The 14504-nt window shown below is 43.9% G+C and overlaps 2 non-coding genes across 2 annotated transcripts; both read left to right on the top strand.

Annotated features, from left to right (window-relative positions):
• Positions 1–603: 603 nt before the first annotated feature.
• trnat-agu (transfer RNA threonine (anticodon AGU)) lies at positions 604–677 on the top strand. The gene has a single exon. It is a non-coding gene; the product is annotated as a tRNA-Thr (tRNA).
• A 1349-nt stretch (positions 678–2026) lies between these two features.
• Positions 2027–2100, top strand: trnat-agu (transfer RNA threonine (anticodon AGU)). Its single transcript has one exon. It is a non-coding gene; the product is annotated as a tRNA-Thr (tRNA).
• Positions 2101–14504: the final 12404 nt, after the last annotated feature.

The following is a 14504-nucleotide window of genomic DNA, read 5'->3' as shown; positions in this document are numbered from 1 at the left end:
GTTTAGCAGAGGGTCGTGGTTTTGGTTGTGAACGCCGGGTCAAACACTCCTTCATGAGTCCGAGCCAGATGCTGCCTGTTCTGCCTGGTTCTCTGTGAGGCTGAATACTCAGGGCTCACAGCTCAAGCTCTGACAGTTACCTGAGGCAAACTCACCTGAGACACCAGTTTAACCAGAGGTGTGTCCCACAGGAGATCCACAAGTCAGTGCTACTTCCTGCTCTTTATTTAGGCTTTAACTCAACAAACCTGTGGAATCTGTAGATTAATAAACACACCAAAGCTGGGTTGTACTGTAGCAGCATTTCCAACAAACCAGGAGGGTTAGTCTGAGTAAAAGACTCACGACTTTCAAGGTTTGTTAGGTTTAAATCAGCTCAGGATCATAAAGGTTTGAGGGACCAGTGCAGCACTGACAGATGATCAGTGTTGAAGTGACTCTGTCCTGATTATCCGCAGCGTTCCCAATCAACCAGGGAGCTGTGTTTTTAATGCTCGTGTGTGTGTTATGGAAACGTCTCGGAGTTGTTCGTGGTCGAACAACAACTCCTTCTATACACACCAGCAGTGTTCAGGTGAAGGTGAAGAGCACCTGTGACCAGCTGGCGCTGTGGCTTAGCTGGTTAAAGCGCCTGTCTAGTAAACAGGAGATCCTGGGTTCAAATCCCAGCAGTGCCTTTCTTCATCTTTAATTCTCTGTCTGTTTTCCTTCAGGCTGAATCATGGGACCATCACTGGACACATGAAGAGATGAAGCTGATCAGTGTGGAGCCACGAGGAGACTGAACCTTCCTCACATTAACACATGAAACTGAGGATCTGTTCATGACGTCACGACGTGCAGTTTCTTTAACATGTGGATAAAAACATGTAGAAACACAGAAGAGGAATTCAAGACAAACTGTTGATTCTGTAGATTAGTGATATTAAAGTGTCCTGATAAAGAAAATAATGTCCCATTTAACACAGGCTGAATCATTTTATTTCAGGTGATGTTTGATCATTAATTCCCTGAACAGGGTGAGGACTGAATTAAATTAAAAATCCCTGAGCTTAAAGATTCAGAATCATTTACTGGATTTATGTCACTTCCCTCTGGGAGAATAAAGATGATGTAAAGTCACACACATTAACTACTGAAGTAAATCTGAAGAGTTCTCATTAAACTGAGCAGATAGAAACAGTATGAACATGTCAGTGGAATGTGAGGGCACAGCTGACCCAGGGAATCGAACCAGCAACCTTTCAGTGACAGACATGTTTCATTGACTTGATGTCAACCTATCAAATGTCAAAGCGACAACTCACTGTCTCCGTCTCATCTTACTCCTCATAGCCTTCAGTTCACTGCAGTCATCAGCAGCGCTGACTCACCTCCACCAATCAGCTCCCTCTTTACCCAGGATTCCTTTCCAGGGGGAAGAGATGAGGAGATGGGACATCTGGAGCTGTTTCCCAGCGTGGAGGCAGATGACGTGCAGGTGGTGGTGACACATTTCCTCTTCATCTGCACCTGAAACAGACGGAGCACCGACAGAAAAGAGTGAAGTAAACTCTGTTGAGTGTAAATCAAGACATGGTGCGATGGTATGTTAGAGGACACACAGTAGAATATAAGATTTTGAGAGTAACGTATCTTATGAAGATGCTGAGGAGAATACGAGGTAAAGTTCTGACAGAATGTTTGAAAATAAAGTCAGAAATTTACAACAAAATCAGTTCTATAAAAATATATTTGATAAAGTAAAAGAATTTGATAAAAAACACAAGAAGGACAAGAAGGTCAAATGTTTAGTGAAAGAAAAGTCTGAAATGTTTTTTAGTATTTTCATAATAAAGAGAAAAAAGACAATATTTTCAGAGTAAAACTTTACATGATGACCGTCAAGTTAAAGCAGACGTGTTTGAACGTATCTGAGCAGAGCAGAGTTTTTATTGCAGGTCTGGTGATTAACCAGGTGAAAGTGAAGGTGCCGGGGTTCAAACTTCTCCCTCCAGTGCTTTACTCTCTTCACCTGTGAACAGGTGGCGCTGTGGCTTAGCTGGTTAAAGCGCCTGTCTAGTAAACAGGAGATCCTGGGTTCGAATCCCAGCAGTGCCTTTCCCTGTGTTTCTTTACCAAGTGCTGAGGACTCATGTTATCTTAACAGACAGAACACAGTCTGTAGATGTGCTGTTATCTTTCTGTCATAATCTCTGATCTGTGATCTGTTAAAATGACTCCTGTCTTCTGCTGTAACAGAGAAAATGTTCAAATGAAGGTTTCGTGTTAACGTGACTGATAACGAAGGATCAGACTGTACCACTGTGCATCACTGCTGTACACAGAAAACGCTCTTTTTTTCCTCTTGGAAAACATTAGTCATCAGTGAACCCAAACCTAATTATTCCTCCTAATTAAATGTCCGGCTGATGTCTGACGCTGTTCATATCAAAGAGCAGACTAAAGATAGAGAGTAAACAGTCAAACGGCACTAACAAGATAACGTGAAGGAGGATCATCATTAGAGAGATGTTGTCCTGGATGTTCTGCTCAGTGCAGCTTCATTTAGTCTTTTTCCTTCATAAAGACACGGAGGTGAAAATGGAGCTGTAAAATGTTTCCACAGGCCTAAGTGTCTGTTTATAGTAGAGATGGAAAGTATATGAATGCAGATACAACTGTCTTTTTCTAATGAATCTCTGTTTGAAGTTTATTTGTCACAGTCGCTCCACGATAAAATAAATAACATCCAGACGCCTGAGAGTAAGAATTTAAAGTGTGTGGATCCTTATTGTTTAACGACGCAGCAAATAAAATTAGCGAGATTAAAAAACAGACTCTTAAAGAGGAGAACATGAGCTGGGAGTTAAAATGAGCAGAGAAGAAACCAGACAGATGAAAGTCAAAGGGAGACTGACTGAATATCACAGGGTTATATAGAGTTTAACTAAGACCAGGTGAGATGAATCCTGTTTGATTGGCTCCGCCCACAGGCTCGTGCAGGTAGAGGAAAACATTTTATGAAACTCCCAGTTGACAGTGATGAGACAGTCAGCTCAAAAAAACAAGATTTAAAAGTCTGAAGTTTTTAATTGAACTTGAATCCGTCTGCGATTCTAAAGGTTTGGTTCTGTAATAGAAGATGAAGCTGGTGTCTTCAGTCTGGTTCCAGCTGCTGACTCAACAAAGACTGAATATTTCAGCAAAGACAAACTGAAAACCTGCAGATGACATGTTTCAATCTTGTGTTCACAGAGAGAAACAGGACGTCAGCTGTGTTCAGGCTCGCTGTGTGTGCAGAGACCAGATGGTGAGGTCAGTTTGTACGAACGAGTTTCCAGACTTGAGATCTTCCTGCAGTGTTTTCAATCAGCAACAAATCAGTCAATAGATATTCTCTGTCTGTCTTCTCATTACACTCCCATGTGGACACACACACAGTGTATCTGTTATTACTGAAGGACACATGCTGTCGGTCTCTGTGCAGCTTAAACGGTTTACAGAAAAATGGCCGTTCACGAAAACATTAAAGGAACATTGACTGAGTTCTTCCCTGGACCATCTCACATCCATCCTAAGTTCAGTGTAAATCAGTTTGACAGACGCAGGTGAAAACAGAGCCTCCATGGTGTAATACCATGTCAAAAAGAGAGTTCAACTGACTCTTCAGAACTTATCCACTTTATTTCAGAACATTCAACAACAACAAGTTCACACTCATCTGATGTGTGTGATTAGATATCAGTGACTCGTCAGTGTGAGACTTTGATTCCTTCAACACAGAAACAAACATTTGCCATTTTCTGAAACCAGAGCTTCTTCTCCCTGTGATTCCTGGGAGGGTGGGGCTTTAAATGCTGCTTCTATAGTGTCTTCTGAACGGCGAGGAATTCAAACACAATCTCTCATTTTCATCTCCTTGACAATAAAAACATGTTTATCCATAGAAGTGGTTGTGAGTGAGTGTGAGGCTTTAAAGAGCTGCTGATGTTCTTCTGTTTCTGTTCCCAGAATCCATTTTCCCCTCTGACTCCGTGAGCATATATTACTGTCCTGATCCCCTCTGTCAGCTCTCATATGTTCCCCAATATGGTTTCACTTTGAAAGCATAATTTGATTCAGTTACATTTCATGCAGAATATAGGCGGGGACTTTCTCTTCTTTTTTTTTTAGAAAATGAGAACACAAAGAAGAACACAAGGAAAGAACCACAACTTCTTCATCCTGCAGAATCACAACAGAGTTAAAGAGCATATCCAATGACAGCTCATCATCCCCGACGTTTAAATAATGAGAAATCTCTTTTATGAAGCAGCCTCAGTGATGATCACCACACTGGGTGCTGGCTGCAGTATGTGGGGTCCTATGAATTTGCAAATCAGCAGCAAGAATGAGACTGAAAACTGAGACTGTAGAACAGATGCTGTGGGTCTGTTGCAGTGTTACAGTTGATTTCTATTTAGTTTTCTTGAAGACGTTTCACCTCTCATTTGACAGGGCGGGTCAACTCCCACCAAAGTTCAAACACCACACTTTAAACTGATGAAGGCATGCAGATGAGAGGTGAAACGCCTTCAAGGAAACTGAAAGAAGTCCAGTTGGCTCTTAAGACGACCATGATCTGGATGAGATGACTGAGGACCTACACTGACACATGATGTGTTAATGTGTTGACCTGATGATGGCGGATCAGCAGAGTTATTACAGGTTCATCCTGAGGGGAACACGAACGTCTGCAGTCTTTACATCAGATGATCAGTGTTTACTTCTTATTTTAACTTCATTCATCCATCACCTCTCCTGCTGTGAACCACCTGGGGTGATCTGATCGATGGTCTCTGATGTGCACAGTGTTTTGGCTGTTAAACACATCGTCTTCAACATTGGTGAAGATGTTTTTCTGGACTCTTTCTTTCTTATTGAGCACAGTCTCTGTACAGTGTGTATTCGTCACCTTCAGGTCTCTGCAGAGTCCACGCATAGACTCCCAACACTGGACCTGACACCAGGTTTTGCAGGCGCCTCAACATTTACAGAATAAAGCAGGAACACGCTGCTTGATGTTGTACTTCAGTGGTGAAATGGGCCTTTACTCTGTTGTGCAGAGAGGCTGCAGCACAGGTTCAGACGGAGGCAGATTGAGGAAGTCAACAGCGTGACTTAGTTTAAAGAAGCTCATTTAACACGTTCAAGGTGATTAATCAATAATTTGAGCCTGTTGTTCACTGATCACTGAGTGGAACAGGTAATGAAAGCAGTTTCCTCAGACTGTGGCTGAGCTCTGTAACATCTCCGCGTCATGCTCCTGTTATGTCGTGTTCATGAATTTAAAAACAGGAATCAAATAAACCTCAGGCCTCAAATCCTGTGTCAGTCCATTAATGAACCTTTAAGCTCCTTCAGTGACGATGCTGCGTTCAAATCACAACACATGGAAACTGACTGTGGACACGCTCGATCTGCCTCCTCCACACACACTTAAATCAACACAGGTCTGCTGCACTCTGTTATTAGCTGCAGTATTTTATAGAGCTATTTATAGTCGCATGAGCTGTCTGATTTGCTTCGTGTGGCGGAAAGTCAACTTGGAAATTGAAACTAACTGGAGACATTTCGAGTGAAGCCAGGCAGACGGCTCCACTACAGCAGAATTATACATTTTACTGGCTCACTGTGCTGCAGTGTGCTGCCACGCTCTGCTGTCCACAGCCTCGCACAGCTACACATCCATCTCCCATCCTGACATCAGCCGTCACGGCCTGGTTCTGACGCCGCTTCCGTCACAATCAGCAATATATGTATCTGTGTTTCAGTGTCCACAGTCACCTTCCTTCGTCCTCATTTCTAACTGGAAAAATCCGATTGTGCTGGCGCCGTCCCGTGCAGCAGTTTGCCTGGCGTGTCCCCGCGTTGCAGTGGAAGAAATGCGGCTGGAATTACAGATTCGTAGGCGAGCCTAATCTCTGAGGACACCTTTGCACATGGAAACTACAGTAAACCAGCCACAAGAAAAACAGCTCATCACACATCCACAGTAAATATTGCAGAGAAGAGGGCTGAATCAGACAATCTGCATTTTAAAAAAGAAATGAAAGAGTTGAGTTGACAAAGTGCACAAGTTTGAGAGTATGATTTTTCTGCTCCACTGCAAATCTCCAGGAACCAGAGTCTGAATCCAAGTCCAGAAATGTTCCCCCGAGAAATAAATATAGTTTCTGAAAATTGACCTTCTGTGTTTGTGTCACATTGATTTTTAAAAGCACAGTTTGCATTGGAAACCTAAGCTGGATTTTAAAGGGGTTCTCTGCCTCTGAACGTGGTTTCTTGTCTGGAGCAGGTGGAGGTGATGGTCGCTGCCAACAGCTTCAGCCATCTTTGTTTTTATAAAACCAGAGGTTAGAAAATGTTACTGCTTCAGGACAGACCGGATGCTGCAGTGAGTCGCTGTCGTAAACCGGTGTTACGAGACTGGACTTCTGATTCATCCTCTGGGAGCCAAGAACAGACACTGTCCAATAGTTTTTATTTTAGATGTGTGACTCTGGATTTAGTGACTGATAATAACTTGAAACCTTTAAATGTTTGGAAACAGTGAGAATAAAAAGTGACTGAGAGCTGCCAGGCCTCTGACACACTGAGCTGCTCCAATAATAGAAACCTCTTTCTAACTTTGGACGTGTTTGACGTTCGGGGTTGAGTTCAGACTCAGTATCTCTCTGCTGCTCGGTGACAGAGCGGAGGAGCTCCGCAGAGAGGGAGGATTCCTACGTCAGAGTGTTACTCCTCTGGCGGGAAAAGCCAAAATCCCTGTGAGCGGCGAGCTGAGTGTTTGGAGCTGTGAAGAGACAAAACCACGGCGGTGGCTGGGCTCAGATCAGTCTGCCTGCGGTGCTCCTCCACCATGACTCTCAGGCTGCTGTGTTATTATAGCATTATCTAATCAGCCTCGTCTGGCCCCGAGGGATTTACCCCCATTTTTACACAGCCTGTTCAGCCCCCCCGTTACATCAGCAGAGGTCAGGGTGAGAGACGAGCTAACGGCTGTAATGTGGACGTTCAGTGTGCTAACGACGGGAACACGACTTTCCACTGCACAGAAATGTCACTAATGACAAGTTAGCAAAGTCAGCCCGACCGCTCTGATAATCCATTTATGAAGGAGTAAATATCTGTGGTGAGCACTGATCTGAGGAGAACATTTGTCAAACTTTAAACTAAACCTGTTTTCTACAAATTGCCTGTGGCTGAGGAGAAAAGGGCTCGAAATAGCATCTAAAGGTTGAGACATTTTCAGATACTGCAACCACCCACATTACTGCAGCTTCTACAGGCAACATAAGAAACAGTTCCCAGTGTGGAGGTCATGTGAGAGGTTTCAGGAACAGAGGGGTCGATTACAGTCCGGTAGATGTCCGGGTTTCTGGTGTTTGGCACTTTGCAGTCCTGCAAAGACTTCAGTGCTGCAGAGAGCACGACAACACACACACACCTACACACATTAACATAAAGGAGGCAAAACAAAAAGACATCTGTGGACGAGATGAGCTGATGACGTGTCTCTGCTGTCCAGGCTGACACAGATTTAGAAACAAGATTTTATCTCTCAGTAAATAACCATCAACTTTTCCGTCAGGACAGGACGTACTGAACATCCACACTGGTCACGGAGAACGAATCAAACCAATCAGAAACTTAAACCTGAGGAAAGTTGTGAAACACATTACATCACTGACACAGCTAGCATACAGGCTCCAGATCAGCTCTGCACTGTGACGAAAGAACTGCAACGTGTTTAAACCACTGTACATACAGTGGTTTTCAGAGTTACTGATTGTATAAAGGGCTGTGTCATCATACACCACATACCAGCTGAGGCACTGTCTCAGCTGACCTCTCCACCACAGTAGATGTGGGATGATATGAAAATTTCACGTCATGATGATCGTGGACAAAATAATGTTGATTCATGTTATTGTGATAATCATTAAAATCTGGTCTGAGACATAGCTAACATTACCTGGCTAACGTTAGCTTAATTCATCAGTGACCAAAACAGCATCACAACATTTAGATAAACGTCAGTGTTAAAATAACTGAACCAACGCTCTGTACGTTCAGTAACTGACTGTAACATTCACTAATTTTACCTGTGTTCAGTGAACAGAGATGGATGGTTGTCACAGAGATTAAATTGCCGAGCCGAGCCCTCAGCCGCGGCGACACAATTAGCATTTTGGAACGACTGGAAAGATGCAGCTCCCCCTGGTGGTGATTCAAAATAAATCAGTACAGGACTGTATGTTGGCTAGACAGATTTTCCAATCCTTCCACTGTTTAATGACACAGATGCTTTCTGAAGATGACTGATCGTCAGGCTCTAACAGTCCCACTCAGAGCACGATGAAGCCCACACCAGTTGTAAAAAACTCCCAGTGACAGCGACAAGGCCGACATTGTGAGAATGAGCTCATGCTTATTCAGCGCCCAGTCAAACAGCCCCCTGCTACGACTCATTTACTCGACCACAAGTAACCCTTCAGATGATTTTATACGTAATGATCGATGAAAGGTCATAAATAGGCTGTTTCTGCAGCCGAGGTGAGTACTTACATTTCTGATTGACTGTGGCAGCTCACGGTGCGCTGCAGACTGTTGTGTATTGTTGGGCTGAACACTCAGCAGGCAGGTGTGTTACATAATGACTGAGAAGTCTCTGGAGATATCACATGTGGATGGAAACAGCTTCACTCTGCTCACGTTAAAACAGACTCTGGTCCATGTTCACTGTGTGTTTTTGTTCCTCTGTCCTCGATAGCAACAGTCCTGATGATTAGGTTTATATTACTGTATCATATATACAGCTGTGTTACAAAACACCATCAATCACCGTGTTAGGAGTTTTAGGACGACTGTGGTGGAGACAGATTTTTAGGACAATGTTGGGAGAATCAGGAGTTTCCCTCCATCATCTGTGTGAGACGCGTTCTCACGTACTGGAAATATTTGGTTTAGACAACATGTGGCGCCTGGGTAGAGCGTGCAGGAAGCAAGACAAGATGCCGGAGAACACTGCAGTCACGTAGCTGCTTTGAAATTAGGTCATTCGCAACCACGTCTCTTGCTGGTCCTGATTGACAGAGGTTCGCAAATTTCATTGTCTCTCCAGTTGGACATTTTCGTTCGTCTTAGTTTGTAAATGAGTCTTTGTCTTCATCCTCGGACATTAGAAATCATCTGCTCTATTTACATGTCAGCTCATTCATATATTACTCAGACTTTATACCAAGGAGCTGCAGGATAAAGTCCATTTAATGTCCAATTCACCTGATTCTCCTCCACCAGGTGATTTAATGGTAAAGTCGGGGTTACAGTGGATGTATGGAAGCAGTTCAAGTTGAATTATTGGAAATAGAAAGTCACATTATTACATTATAAAGATGTAATCTTAAAAGAAAACACAAAATTATATGATATAATTGAAGCAAGATTTGGGACTTGGATTTAGGATCAAGATTAGACGTAGCCTCAGTTTGTGTTGAGGTAAAACTTGAGTTGAACCTTTTATTTTTTACCTTTAACTGTCACAGTAAGTCTAAAATAGCCCTGAAACTAACAAGCCAGCAGCTTGTATCAGTGATGAAGTTGATGTAAATGTTTGAATTGGTGCTGGTTTACGTCCTCTGTGTTTGTTCATGTTCTGTGAAATGACCAGAAAGACATTAGTTGGATTTATGAGAAGATTTTCACACGGGGCGGTGCTGTGGACTCCCAGATTATTGAGAAACCAACCGCTCTCATGATCACTTTACTGTCAGCAGAAAGGCGTTTATTATTTATTGACCTTTATGGTTTTATGATCCCATTCGTTTGGGATACTACAGACCGAGCCAGCCTGAGCCCTGTTCAGTTTTTAATGCAGAAATAATTGAAAACATGTAAAAAAAAGAACTTTTCTGGGCGACTGTTGATGAATATAAATCTGCCCGACGCCCTCTGGTCTGTTTGGCATGACGGCGTGTGAACTGTAAAACGGGACAGTAAACATGTCACGCAGGAAAATACATGTTCCTGGTGTTGCATCCCAGTCTGAACAACAGTCCGACTGTGAAAACAGCCACAGTTCACAGAAACATAAAGAACTGTCTGAGTGAAGTGATCCTGAACCCTCAGGTGATTTAAGATGTTGGAGTTTTTAACTGTAAATAGTAATGTTAAAGGGTAATTTAAAGGAAACATGGGCCTTGTTTTCTCACGTTTCTGGGTTGTGTATGTTACTGTGTTCTACTTTTACTGCAGTAAAGTATCTGATTACAGATGGAGGCAGTGGTATTCCAGCAGCTCCCAGTGAAAACTCCTGTTTTATTAATATATAGAGATGCTTCTGGTTCTAACTCTGTAATAAAAAGCTCTGTCTCTGTAGGAATCTTCTCCATAATGTTGTCAGACTCTCAGGCAGTGAGTGTGTGTTGTTCAGTGACTTATACACTCTGGTTCTCTCTGGATCTGGTTGTTGTGTTTTGTTCGGTTTGACCTGAAACTGCAGCAGCTGGTTCTTGGTTCAGATCCAGCTGTGGTCACATGGCTCAGCACACCTCTGCTCTCCTCACGGTAGCCAGCTTTCTACCCCCATGGGTGGGTGGGGGGTTGTTCCTGGTCTGTTCTCTAAAGCTGGAGGCCCACACAGTCCAGACTCTCTGTTTCTGCTCCCAGCAGCCCCCACTGCTCCCTAAACCTCAGGCATCGCCACAAATGGCCACGGCGGCTGCCAACAAACACAGAGCAGAAAACTCTCAGTCTGAGTCTGCGTTTGGCCTCAGCTGGCTGTAAACACCGCCCGGCTGTAACGCCGGCGGGGGCGGCAGGTCGTTTTGACGAAGGCGGGATTCCACACGCCGCTAAATAAATCTGTTTTTGAGGCAGCCGTGATGTCATCGAGGTGTCTGTGGGCCCGGATGCTCCGATTGGTTGCTGGCGGCGTGGGCATGCTGGTGGAGGCCACGGTGTCAGACGAGGCCCAGGGCACCATGGGAACTTTGCATGTCGACCCAGTTCTTTACATCACAGCCGTCCTCCACCTCTCCTCCTCCTCCTGCAGCCACACTCAGACGTTTTCTCTTAAACTGTTTCTCATTTAGTTGAATTATTCTCAGTCTTGATCACGTTAACTTCGCCTGTCCTCCTGAATGTCCCTGATCCTCCTTACAGTAATGGTGATCACAGTGTGCGGCGCTTTCACGGGTGACTATCCACATGTGACAGGCACGCTATTAAAAGCAGCAGTGGGCGTTGTGTTGTGGATAATGTCTGTGGTGTCGCTCTAAACCCAGAGAGCTTCACTTGTTATGATACCAAAGTAGAAAGGAATACAGTTCTGGCTCACGTCAGAGGCCTCAGAGTAAGCCGGGGCTTACCAACACTGCCAGAGCGTCTGCCAGCACAGCTCTGTGGTCTCACTGCAAACTCACAGTCAGATCTCAGACCAGCCGACACTGAAACACAGTTTATATCGCTCGCTGCTCATCCACCACACGAGCAGATCAACAGAGAAATGTATGCAGCCCTTCAACCACGCTGACTCATCAGAGGCTCAGACTCTGTTCAAACACAGAAGCCAAAGTTTCTAACAATCCCAAATATGTCTGGCTGCACTGAAGGGAAATGTGCATCAAAGTATTGATGGATCCACATGTCACCAGAGTCATTTAGGCCCAGTCCATGTTCAGACAGACCAGTTCAAGACGTAAACCTCCATGTAGAGTCTGTGGATTCAAACCCAGGAAAAAGGCTCATTAATGCTCAACGTTACATACATATCTGGATATGGATGTGACCTTCTGTCTGTGCTCTGCGCTCAGTTCGTCCATATTTTTTTACATTTTTAAAAGCTGTTATTGCCTCTTTCTAAAGACGTATATTTTTATGGTGTGCTCCATTTACATCGGAGGTTGGAAGTCTGGGAAAAACATGGACAACCTCAAAACAAATCTGCTCCACCTGAAGAACACCTCAGCTGTTCAGGTTCAAACTTCTGACTAGGAAGTCGGAAATTCCGACCTCCGAGTACAACTGGAACGCACCATTACGACCTCCTCCACTGTCGCCATGTTTGTGGTTGTCAGAGTTCGGACTCTGAGCTGCCCTCTAGTGGATGCACTGTGTAACATCCATGCCAACATAAAGGACTTGGAGAAGCAGTGACACCTGCGTTGTTTGAAATCTATTTTAGTATGTAATTAGAGGCTGCACATTAATGCCCATGGTGTCAGGTCCATGTACTTTTGTCCATGTTGTGCGTAAAAACAGTGTAAAGTTTTCTTGGCTGACGGAGCTGTAAATACTGTCAGATCAGTTGACAGATGAAGGGACATAAGAAAGGGATTAAGAGGAGACGGAAATCCAGTTTGTGTCAAATGTTTTCATGACAACTATGTGAACTATCCCTTTAATGATGGATCTCTCTCCAGTGTTTCCTTCCAGCATTGGCAGCAGAGCAGATCTTTATTATCCCTGAAGGGCAGTTTGTTGTGTAAACTCTGTTATTTTGTCATTAAAATCTAACAGTTTGTTCTTGTTGAGAGAACACAGTGTTTTCCCCTCGTTTACCCGCTGTTAGTGCTGAAAATATCATCAGCTTGTTTTCATAATCCCTCATTGAGTTATCGTCTTAACTGTTTATGCATGGCTGAATTACTTTTTGGGCAGCGTGTCACAGATTTCAGACCAGCCACTGTGACTTTGTCAGAGGGTGGGGCGGAAGAGAAACCACTCAGGATCCAGGACCAGAGAAACAAGCATGACCAGTGATTGGTCAGTGACGTGGAGGAGAAAGGTCAAGAGAAATTTTGAACTTCTCTTTCAGGTCTCTTACCCGTTTTCCACCAAGACATCTGGAGGATCAGCCTGATCTCAGACCAGTTCCTCGTGATTCGACAACCAAAGAATCGACTCTCTGAATGGAAGACTGGTTCGAGAGCGGCACCAACACTTTGCTGGTCTAGAACCAAGAACCACCTCTGTCAGCCTTTGTGCCTTTAAGCCTTTTCCATCAGGTTTCGTACCGTGTAAAGACAGGCTGATAGTGAAACTAAACTACGATACAGACATTACTCTGTCCAATCAACATTTACTTCATAATGAGAAGTTAAAACAGTATATGAATTCACTTCAACATGGAGGGAGATGGAGATCAACATATATCTGAAGTCCTCAGCTGAACTCGAACCAGACGCTTGTGAATGACTGAGGAAGTCGGACATGTGGGCAGCTATTCAGAGTCTGGAACCAGACTACAACCACATCACTGCACCCCCATTAATTAACCTTCATGTTGATCAGCAGCAGAACAGAGGCTGATGAGGTTATATTTAGTGTTAGTCTCTCGAAATTCAACCGAATTTCCTCCTCCTCCTCCTCCTTTAAAACACAATCTGTATCTGAACAACATTTCCAACTCCACAACATAAAGCTGCTGCGACTGAAGTCTGCTTTAGTCTTATTGTCATATGATCACACACAAATATTTCTGGACAAATGTGTGTTTTCCTCAGTGTGTGTGAGGTTCAGTTTGAGCAAAAATAGTGTTTTAATCACAGTATCAGTGACTGACCTCTGAGACTGTAACTGACTGTTTAATGTGTCTGTTGTCAAAGGAAAAGTCAAGAAAATGAAGATGGAGGTGAGAAACAATTGGTGCTATTCTGAGATGAAACCGTGAACATCAGCACATTTCTGACACCAACAGAACCTCTTAAAAAGTGAACTTAATGTGCTGTAAAAGACAAATTGTGCTTGACGCCCCTTTAAAATCTGAGTGTGGGGTTTATCACAGTGATTCAGCAGTTAGGACTCAAGTCCTGTGAGTTTAACATGAAGTTTGAGTTTAAATTCCTCACAGAGGAGTTTGTCGAGCCGCCTGCGAGAGATTCAGCAGCATCTGGACCCCCCAGACAGGGAGGAGGAGGGGCTGCTGGGAAATCTGCCAGCTGGAGGCAACGGCGGCTTCTCAGGAGGTCTGAGAGACGAGGAGCAAAACGAGGAGTCCAACGCCCTGACAGACTGGAAACACAGCTGTCCTCAACTGTCCTGTCCAGTCCTCACCTGACCTGAAGGACTGGGTCTGGGCTGGAAGTGAGTCGACAACCAGACAACAGCAGCAAGAGCAGAAGAGAAAAGATTTATCATTGATTATATGACTGAGGGAAAACATAAGAGCCCAGAGTGAAGTCTGTAGGTACAGCAGGTAACAGACAGAAGCAGAGTCCCACAGTGATGATGTGTTTCTGTAGTCCAGTCCTGAAGTCAGCAACAGTCTGGTTCCTCCACAAAAAGCCAGTGGGATTTTTTCATTGTGTTTTGGATTATTCCAGAAAATAAACAGTGAGCAGCTAAAGTTTCTGATCCTTCAGGTTTAGTTGATCAGATCATCTTCACAGATGAACACCACTGTTCTGATGTTTGAAGTAAGAAGCTAATGTTAGGCTATAAACCAACTACACATTGACTTTGGGATGGGGGAACAGGAA

This window comes from Lates calcarifer, linkage group LG18 (assembly GCF_001640805.2).
Source record: "Lates calcarifer isolate ASB-BC8 linkage group LG18, TLL_Latcal_v3, whole genome shotgun sequence".
In the NCBI taxonomy this organism is placed as follows: Eukaryota; Metazoa; Chordata; class Actinopteri; family Centropomidae; genus Lates; species Lates calcarifer.
Note: the sequence above shows the minus strand (reverse complement) of the source record. Positions and strands in the feature narration are given on the sequence as shown.